The sequence below is a fragment of the Camelina sativa genome, chromosome 7, assembly GCF_030686135.1.
Source record: "Camelina sativa cultivar CO46 ecotype springtype chromosome 7, ASM3068613v1".
NCBI lineage: Eukaryota > Viridiplantae > Streptophyta > Magnoliopsida > Brassicales > Brassicaceae > Camelina > Camelina sativa.
Window position 1 is genome coordinate 7,186,812 of NC_141886.1, and position 11,270 is coordinate 7,198,081.

General features: G+C 39.2%; 1 long non-coding RNA gene across 2 annotated transcripts; it reads left to right on the plus strand.

The window, feature by feature from the left end:
* The first annotated feature begins 7,424 nt into the window (after window positions 1-7,424).
* LOC147940988 (uncharacterized) lies at window positions 7,425-8,708 on the plus strand. Of its 2 annotated transcripts, none has more exons than XR_015560940.1 (3): window positions 7,425-7,575; window positions 8,222-8,262; window positions 8,545-8,708. It is a non-coding gene; the product is annotated as an uncharacterized LOC147940988 (long non-coding RNA). The 2 variants fall into 2 exon arrangements; XR_015560939.1 differs by having other exon boundaries at window positions 7,432-7,575; window positions 8,344-8,700.
* The last annotated feature ends 2,562 nt before the right edge of the window (window positions 8,709-11,270 follow it).

Below are 11,270 nucleotides of genomic sequence, written 5' to 3' on the forward strand. Positions count from 1 at the left end.
AGCTCCTACAACGATCCCAGCTACAGATCTCTACAGGAACAGCTTCCAATATCCAGAAATCACCAAGAACACTCAAGAACACATAGGGAACTTTTCTCTCTTTCTTTTCTTCTCAAAAACGGCCAAAGCCCGACTAATGAGACAAAACTCGTGTTCAGGGTTTTTCCTAACCCAAAATGCAGCGTTTAACTTAACTCGTCCGCAGAAAACTGAACCTGCATCGACCAATGCACCTACTGCATCGACCGATGCAATCCCTAAACCGGGATTTCGGTTCGCGGATGTTACAATTCTCCCCCACCAAACTAGATTCATCCTCGAATCTCGAACAACATCAGCCAAGGACTCCCGTGCAACCGTCTCCACGGCCCGCACTCCTCCGACCGAACTACGAAAGGTCACCTTTAGGCGATAGACTCACGTTCCATGCATTATTTGCTCTCGACTTTTGGACTTTCCTTTACTCAGAGGCCTAAACCTTGAGTTTTTTTTTTTTTGCTCCTCATCAAGCCGAAGCCTGCATGCCATAATATTGGCTCCTCATCAGGTCGAAGCCTGCATGCCATAATATTGGCTCCTCATCAGGCTGAAGCCTACATGCCATAATATTGGCTCCTCATCAGGCCGAAGCCTGCATGCCATAATATATAAGAAAATATCCAATACTTGTCTCTCGGGTTGCCACCCTACAGCGCGCCCCCGGATTGTCATCCAAAGTCGATATACCAACCATACTCCCAAGCCACAAAGTCTCAGAATATGGCAGTCCTAGGAGAACCTAAGTTCCCCAAGAGTCGCGAGCAAACAATTCTGAACACGTCTGAGTCCTATCCCTATCCAGGTTTCCTTCCCGTTGCTCGCGTAAGAAATCTCAATGTCCTACCAACCACATATCCCCTCACTGAGATACCTCATGACCACACATGGATCATCTCACTGCCACAAGCCACAAAGGCCAAACAAATGTCCTAAACAGGACCGCCACCAAGGCCAAACAAATGTCCTAAACAGGACCACCACCAAGGCCAAACAAATGTCCTAAACAGGACCGCCACCAAGGCCAAACAAATATCCTAAACAGGACTGTCACAAAGACCATCTGTCCCGAAGGACCGTCACAAAGACCATATGTCCCGAAACACCGTCACAAAGACCATTTGTCCCGAAGGACCGCCTAAACAGGCACTCTGGCTAAACAGCCCGCCACAAAGGCCACACATCTGACTAAACAGCCCGCCACAAAGGCCACACAATTAGTTAAACAGTCCGCCACAAAGGCCACACAATTGGCTAAATAGCCCGCCACAAAGGCCACACAATTGGCTAAACAACCCGTCACAAAGGCCACACACGGCTAAACAGCCCGCCACAAAGGCCACACAATGTCTCAAAAGACCGCCACACACGGACATAATGACTCAAAAGTCCTCCACGAAGGCCAAACTAGCCCCTTCAAGGCTCACAGCCACTAAATATAGACAATTCTAACTCCCGTAAAACTTTCCATTTTTAGAACTTTCCACTTTTGGATTCTAACTTTCCCGTAAAACACCATCACAATCCCAAAGGACTCTTCTCAAAGGAATCTTCTTATTCCAAAGTTCCTTAATCCTCCTCTCGAGAACCCTCACTGGTCTCGCCTCCAAAGTCATGTTAGGCTGAAGATCTTCAGGAATCTTAGCCAACAACTGATCATCCTCACGGAGACACATCCTCAACATAGAAACATGGAAATCCTTGTGGAACGTACGCATAACCTCAGGCAACTCCAGCCTATATGTTATCGGTCCCATCCGTTCAATCACTTTGAACGGACCCATATACCTCGGACTCAACTTAGTGTCTGTCAATGACCTGTTCGGACCCCGCAACATGGTCATCTTGAGGTACACTCTGTCTCCTACCTGAAACTCAAGATCTCCTCTCCTCTTATCAGCATAACTCCTCTGCCTACCCTGAGCCTCCTTCATGTTCAGCTTGAGAATCTGAATCTTCTATGTGGTCTCCTGAACAAAATCTGCCCCGAACATGCTCCTCTCCCCCACCTGAGTCCAGCATAACAGTGTACGGCATGGCCTCCCATACAAAGCCTCATAAGGAGCCATCTTAATACTCGTCTGGTAGCTATTGTTGTAAGCAAACTCTACCAGGTTCAGGTGATCTACCTAATGGCCACCCCAATCCAACACACACATCCTCAGCATATCCTCCAACGTCTAGATCGTCCTCTCTGACAGTCCATCTGTCTGGGGATGATAAGTTGTACTCATATGCACATTAGTGCCCATCTCTGCCTGAAATGCTCTCCAGAACACCAAAGTGAACTTAGAATCCCTATCAGACACAATTCTCGCTGGCACTCCATGCAACCTGACTATCTCCTTCACATACTTCTTAGCCAAGACCGCTGCTCGATCAGTCTTTTTAATGGCCAGAAAATGTACCGACTTAATCAACCAGTCCACAATGACCCAAATAGCATCAAACGTCCTGGACACTTGCAAACCTACCACGAAGTCCATAGTAATCATATCCCACTTCCACGCCGGAATGGGAAGACTCTTCAGTAACCCTCCTGGAACTTGATGCTCAGCCTTCACTAGTTGGCACACATCGCACCTCGCAACCCAACTAGCTACATCCTTCTTCATCCCGGCCCAATGATAGTACCTCTTGAGATCACGGTACATCTTAGTCGCTCCTGGATGAATAGAAAACTTGCTCCCATGAGCCTCTCTCAGGATCTCCTGCCTCAACTCCTCATCCTTGGGCACACAAATCCGACTGTGCACCAAGATGGTACCATTATCTGAGACCTGATACTCTGAATCAACATCCTTTGAGGCATTCACCAGCCCCAAATCCTTCTCATGAGCCAAACGCACTCTGTTCAGAAGATCTGCTCTATCAACCGCCTCCAAACCCAACGGTTCCTGAGACACAGCACACAAACTCAACGCCCTGATCTCTCCTACCAAAGACTCCATCTCCTGCTCCTGAGACGAAGCTACCCTCTTCCGACTCAGAGCATCTGCAACCAAATTAGCCTTACCAGGATGATAGGCTATCTCCTAATCATAGTCTGTCACAAGCTCCATCCCCCGCCTCTGCCTCAAATTCAGCTCAGGTTGAGTGAATATATACTTCAGACTCTTATGATCTGTAAACACATGTACCTTTGCACCATAAAGATAAGATCTCCAAATCTTCAGGGCAAAAACTACACCACCCATCTCCAAGTCATGAGTAGGATAGTTGCCTTCATGCTTCCGCAACTGCCGCGAAGCGTAGGCAATCACCTTCCCAAGCTGCATCAGAACACACCCCAAACCAACTCTAGATGCATCTGTATAAACAACATAGGGTTCTCCCTGCTCAGGCAAAACCAACATTGGCGCAGTAGTCAACATCTCCTTCAGGCTTGCAAAACCCTCCTCACACTCTTGTGACCAAACAAAAGGAACATCCTTCCCTATCAACTTAGTCATAGGACGTGCTCTGCTCGCAAATTCTTGCACAAATCTCCTGTAGTAACCTGCCAAACCCAGAAAACTCCTGATCTCTATGGCATTCTGCGGTCTATGCCAATCTCTGATAGCCTGAATCTTCTCCAGATCTACAGAAACCCCATCTGCAGACACAATATGACCTAGAAAACCCATCTCACGCTGCCAAAAACTGCACTTGCTCAATTTAGCAAACAACTTCTGCTCCCGCAGCTGCTCCATAACTGCCCTCAAATGCACTTTATGCTCCTCAGGACTCTTAGAATAAACCAGGATGTCGTTGATGAAAATGATGATGGACACGTCTAGAAACTCCTGAAACACATTGTTTATCAATCTCATAAACGCTGTTGGCACGTTAGTCAACCTGAAAGATATCGCCACAAACTCATAAACCCATACCTCGTCCTTCAACTTGACGGATAACACCGACGCTCCCCACGGTGAAGTGATAAGACGAATGAATCCTCTATTTACTTCCCCAGCTCTACTAGACTAACAATCAAGTATGCTGACATCAACTCACCACCACCCGAATATCAACATCCCTTGTCCATACAAGAACCTCTAGTAACTTGTCTCTTAGGGAAAACTTTCACAAGGTAACTTCATCCAAAATTGGCTTTCCGCTTAGCAATTCTCCACAAGAAATCATCAATACAATCGTAATAAAACAAACAAGTATCATACGTTCACATATTCCGATTTGCAATATCAAATGCTTTACAGGCCTCTAACTCGAACCACTTGACTTATTTTCCCCAGCGAGCTTACCAAAACCCTGAATCTAGCAACCCTGTCAATCTCCAATGAACTTTATCCGACATCGTCGCAACGATTAGTTTATCCTGCCATGAAGGCTTCTCGTGAACTTATGTATCTGACAAACATGCCTTTCCCGGTTCAAACCTGCTGCAACTCCCCTTCCCGGGACTCCAGTACCACCGGCCTCACAATCCTGGCGCAACAGCCAAATATTCATAATTGCTCTGGTCATAAAACCCTGACCCATTGGTCACACATCCAAGCCCCAAGATTAAACCACCGTCAATCTCTCGAGGTCTACATTCAGTCGTTATGTTTATACTCATGTCCTAGGCATTGCTTGCTCCCAACTTCCCACTCTTAGGTTGCAACCTTCGAGCCATTCCGATCTCACTCTCAGACCACCGTCTTCAAGTTATACCGTCTCACTCTTGGACCACAATCCTCAAGATCTCAGTATCATGGGAACTACTCATCCCCTCAGGAGAACATCAACCCCTCTGCCACTCTCGGAGCCCACAGCCCCTCAAGCTATCGGTATTCTAGGAAAACCACCGTCCCCTCAGGAGCAACAATCCTTAAAGACTATAAACATCTTTCGACCAAAGGTACTTCCCGTGGTACGAGTATAACATTACAATGTTACACCTACCCAGTCAACTTCTATTATCCAACTGGATTACCCACCAAACAGAGAAATATCTGCTCCAACTACATATGTCCATCTATCCGCCTCTCTAGACTCGATACCTCTTGCGAAGAATCTCGCACCGTTCATCTACCACTGTTCCATCCTCCTAACATAAGATGGAAAGCTCCTCAACATCAGCAGCCCTCGGCTGCACCCCGCCACATGCGGTACAACTGGAGCCTGCACTGGTACCCCTCTCGGTAACCGCTCCAACAGTACGTCAACAGATCCCTAAACCCTAAACCCTAAACCCTAAACCCTAAACCCTAAACCCTGGGCTCCACCTGCTGCAACCCCACACCTGGGTTCCCAGCACCCCCGGCACGCTCACCGGCTAACCCCCTCTGGTCTCTCATGATACGCTTGCGACCCTGTGACATACCTCCTCGTAGAACTCAGGACCACACACTCGCTGGCCTCGGGACCCGCCCGACCATGACCACGACCACGTCCCGTCCACGACCAACAACTCATACACCTTTAGCCACTGCACTTCCATGAACAGAGGCTAACAAGCAATCTTAACATAATACAAAAACACAAAAACCAAAACTCACCGTGGAATCACACTGTAGGCTCGAAGAGGATGTTCTAGGAATCCATGCCACACACAATTGACTAACTCATATAATCAATCAAGACATGCAATCTCAAACATCTAAAGCACAAAGCCTAGTGAACCTAAACCTAGAACCATAAGGGCTCTGATACCAAACTGAAATGACCCGACCTGTTTTTTTTTTAAATAATAAATAATAAATATAAAAATAACATAAATTACAACTAGTGGTCTCATACCCACTAGCCACCTATCCACAACCACAAACAACAGCGGAAATATCAATACCAATAAATATCCAATAATAAAATAACCAATAATAATCCATAACATCAATCCAATAATCAAACATCATGAAACATGAAACCGGCAACCTAAAAAATGTTTCTAAAAATCCAACTCTAGCAACCTAGCAACGCCAGAAAACATACCATTGAGTCCCTAGAACATCCTCCTCTTCATCGCCTTGATTCCACGATCACACTTTGCATTTACCTGCACCACAAACACATATTGCAATGCATGAGTATTTTATAAACACTCAGTAAGGCAATCCTCCCATCTACTGGGCTATACACACAAGCTTTAGAGACATCTCTAACCATCAATAAACAATCAACAATCAACAATAACAAACCAGGACTCAGCATCGTCCGACACCAACACGCATCGACCGACACCAGTTGGAGGTTGCGTCGACCGATGCTCCCATTGCATTGACCGACGCATGCTCGACATAGCACGAAAAAACTAGAGTTTACGCGCCATCCTCGCATTTGCATCGACCAACGCACAGAGTGCATCGACCGATGCAATGCCGAGCATCGTTTTCCCCCGAAGCTTCTCGCCGGATCTTCGTTCCTACAACCACAAAACTCGATCCCAAGCCACAAGAAAGCTTCCCAACTTCCCAAATAACAATCTATCAAGTCTAACAACACATAACAAGCAGATCAGAGAAATCTCCAGCTTAGATAAGCCATTGTCATGCACTTACCTTTGCCAAGACGAATCTAAACCTTAAATCAACAAGAAAACACTTCCAGGAAGCTCCTACAACGATCTCAGCTACAGATCTCTACAGGAACAGCTTCCAATCTCCAGAAATCACCAAGAACACTCAAGAACACTTAGGGAACTTTTCTCTCTTTCTTTTTCTCTCAAAAACGGCCAAAGCCCGACTGATGAGACAAAACTCGTGTTAAGGGTTTTCCCTAACCCAAAACGCAGCATTTAACTTAACTCGTCCATAGAAAACTGAGCCTGCATCGACCGATGCACCTACTGCATCGACCGATGCAATCCCTAAACTGGGATTTCGGTTCGCGGATGTTACAACTCTACAATGAATAGATACATTCGTTTAATTTTTTATTAAAAAAACAAATAAAAACAAAAAATTTACGAAAAAGTACTAAAAAAATTGTAATTGCTTGCACTTATTTATATTAATCTATATATATAAAGTTTTTTTCCTCACTTCTGGTGATGCCACGTCAGCAGCTCCATTTTTAATTTTTCGGGCCTATTCTTAAACACTTACCCACTAAGCAGTTTCTAATTAATCATATACTAATGGGCTTCAAAAATTTGAGGGTACATGAACCCTTATATTTTGACCTGTATTTTGTTATCGGGGCTGTTCGTTTGGTTACCGCACGTACATGCGGCTGCGGTAGACGCAAGTATTGTTGTTCGTTATGTAGTCGCAAGTACCTGCGTCAAAACGCAGCGACAAACGCAGCGTCTTGCGACGAAAATATTTAGACGTTAGTTTAATTCAGCGTCTACGACTAAAACGCAGCGTTATATATGGTATATGACAAAAATAACCTTATTATTTTTGAGAAATCACAGATAAATCTAACCCTAAAGCTTCATCTTCTTCGCAACAAAGCTCTTTGTTCTTTTCAGTCTCTCTTCACGGCGAAGCTCCTTCTTTGTCTCTCTTCACGGCAAAGCTCAGCCAAGCTCGGCCTTAGCTTCTTCTTCTTTTACGACAAAGCTCCGATCTGCTCTATCTCTCTCCAGTCTCCATATATCTCTCCCAATCTGTGAGTTTCTTCATCTCTCTCTAATTCCTTCTCCATCTCCATGTATATTGGTTTTTTGCTTCACTTAATTTGGGATTTGAATTGTTGGGTTAGCATGATAAGGGTTAAGATTCATTGGGTTAGCATGATTTAGTTCACTTTCACTGAAATTAATCGATACCCAGTAGGTTAAGATTCAATGGGTTAGCAATATAAGGGTTTCTTCTTTCTCTCTCTTTGACTTTACCTGGGTTAATGTTATTGGAAATGGCTGATGTGTGTGTATTGGTCTGATATGAATCCATTCCTTTGCTGCTACTACTCGTTTATTGCAATGGTAACTACGGTTCGTTTTTTTGTTTGTTGCTACTACTCGTTTTTTTGTTCCTACTACTCGTTTATTGCAATGGTAACTACGGTTCGTTTTTTTTGTTTTTGTTTATTGCTGATGTGTGTGTATTGGTCTGATATGAATCCATTCCTTTGCTGCTACTACTCGTTTTTTTGTTCGTTATTACTTAGTCGAGACTCATCATCTCTGTTTATGTGTGTGATATGTATGTATGTGATATGTATGCATGTGATATGTATGTATGTGATATGTGTGTATGTGATATGTTTAACACTTGTTTAACACTTGTTTGTTTGGCTTTTGATGATTTCTCAGGTTAAAACTCAAGTGTTTTGAGAAAGAAGATGTCTAAAGATGTAAGTGTTTTGGGTTTTATCTTAGTGTTTGGTTTGGATCTTAGTGGTTGTGGTTTCATTTTTTTTTATGCATCATTTTAGAGTTGGACGGATGATGAAACTCGATTATTCTTTCAACTTTATGCGGATGAGAGAAAAAAAGGAAATAGAACAAGTGTAGGAATGAATCAAACTGGGAAAGATACCATCATGAAGAAGTTTGAAGAGAAATTTAAGAAGATGAAAGTAGATAGTGGTATTGTTATGATGATAACCAAATCTTGTATTGGTGGGAATTTGCAGAAGGAATCATCAAAAGATGGAGAGGCAATGAGCACATGAGCCCTTGAAAACATTCCAAGCACTCTGCATTTTCATTTTCTTCTCTTTTGGTTTGTTGCAATGTTTGTTTTTAGTTTTTTCAAACTGAGCGTTAGTGAGATTTATTAAACAGGGGACTTGTATGACAATAATAACATCGGACTTGAGCTAGAAGTTTATCGCATGTGTTGCTTTTGATTCTCTCACCTTTACACTTATCACCTGTGACGTTATTATAGAGGAACGTTAACCACTATACAACATGGTTAACATACCAACTATAACATTTCAAATAGAAGTGTAGAATATAAATGATTGATTGCATCGAATAGAACTTTTTAACTTTTTGGATAAGGTGTACTACAATGGATCAAATTGTTCCATAGACTAAAATTGCAACGTAAACAACAAAACACCAAAAACTAAAAATCAACATTTTATAAAAAATTAACTAACACAAACTGTAAACCAAAAAATAAAATCCCCCGCATAGCACGGGTCACCAATTATTAACCCATATAAACTGTTTTTAAATAGAATACATATTTATTACCATATTGAAAAGTTAAATTCAAAAACTCACTATATAAATCATCTAACTGTTGAAAAAAACACTAGCTATTTTCATTAAATTTTTATATTTAAAATTAATTAAAAGTTGTAAATTAGATTCATCATTCCAAAAAACTTTTGTTAAATCAAGAATTGGAGAAATTTCTTTATTTTTAAAAGAATGAATGCTAGAGAATAATTTAAAGGGCTGTAAAAACTGTTGAGATTAAAAAAATATATTATATTGTGTCATGGCAAAAAAATGAAAACAGTTCAAACAGACAAATATATATAGATTTCAAAAGATATGAATATTCGAATACACACAACTCTACAATGAATAGTTGCAATTTTACAAAAAAAACGGTTACAATGAACAGTCACAACTTTTTGTAAAACACACAATTTAAATTTTCTTTTATATATAATAGTAATCCGAATAAATACCACCAAAAGTTGTGTTCTTTCAATCGTATCTTTTGGTTAATTTTCCAAAAAAATCTGTATGTTTTACAAAACTTGTGATTTTTCATTGTAACGGTTTTTATTGTAAAGTTGCAAATGTTTATTATAGAGTTGTGTTTATTCGAATATTCGTATCTTTTGAAATATATATATATATATATATTTGTATTTTTGAACTATTTTTATTGTCTTGTCATGACACAAAATAATATAAAATTTCAATTTCAACAGTTTTTACAGCTTTCTAAATTATTCTCTAGCATTCATTCTTTAAAAGTAAAGAAATTCCTACAATTCTTGATTTAATAAAAGATTTTTGCAACTGATGAATCTAATTTACACATTTTAGTTAATTTTAAATAGAAAAATTTACTGAAAATATCTAGAGTTTTTTCCAAGAGTTATATGGATTAATAGCGAGTTTTGAATTTGACTTTTCAATATGGTAATAAATATGTCTTCTATTTAAAAGCAGCTTATATGCGTTATTAGGAATAATTAAGTGTAGACACAATAGTTACGCTTTTTCGTAATACCTTTTCGTAAAATTTTGTTTTTATTTGTTGTTTTTAATTAAATGGTCGTATCGGTGCATTGTAAAGTTGTGTTTTTCACTATATTTTATTTATATTTTTTTATCACAACTTTTCGCTCTAATAGGTGTGTCTATTTAAATAGTCATGTCTTTTGAACTCTCTTTATATATGTCTCTTCATCAGTAACTAACAAGTTGGGTGAAACAAATTTTCTATTTTATGTTGAATCTAAATAATTGAATATTAATATCTAATATTCAAAGTTATTCTATAATCTAACTAAAACTTTAGTAATGATTATAGCAATAGAGAAATTCAATACAACTTAATAATATAGAATTTACAGTTGCATCAATTTATCGTAACTTTTCGTTAATTTTTTTTTAATATTTAAAAATAATAATAACAATCTGAATACATGCGGACAACAGTTGCGATTTTTCGTATTATTTTTTCGTAAAAAATTGTTTTTATTTATTTTTTTAAAACTCAATAAGTTGTAGTTCATTGTAGAGTTGTGTCTTTTCACTATATTTTATTCATATTTTTTCATCACAATTTTTCGTTTTTATAAGTGTGTCTATTTAAATAGTCATGTTTTTGAACTTTCTATATATTTGTATCTTCATCAATAACTAACAAATCATTGTTCATTGAAACAAATTTTTCGTTTTAGTTGATTCCAAATAATTTGAATATTAATATCTAATATTCAATGTTATTCTATAATCTAACTAAAATTTTAGAAATGATTGTAGCAAAATAGAAATTTAAGAAAAATTAATATAGAACTAACAGTTGCATCTATTTATCATAACTTTTCGTTAAAATCTATTTTAATATTTAATATTTATTTTATTTTGTTTCTAAAAATTGTGTATTTTAATTTTAATTTTTCGTTGATACCGTTTCACTCATTATTAAATATATTTTTGATTATAAATACTTAATAGAAAATTATATTTACTCATAATAACCATCAGTTCAATATTTTCAGTTAGTATCACTTTGTCATAATGATTTTTTTAATCTTAGCTCTTTACCATAATTATTCATAAAATATCTAATATATTTATAATACTTTAAAAAGTATTTTTTGCAAAGTTGCGTCTATTCTACATAATATTTTTTGTTATAAGTTTTCATTTTGATGTT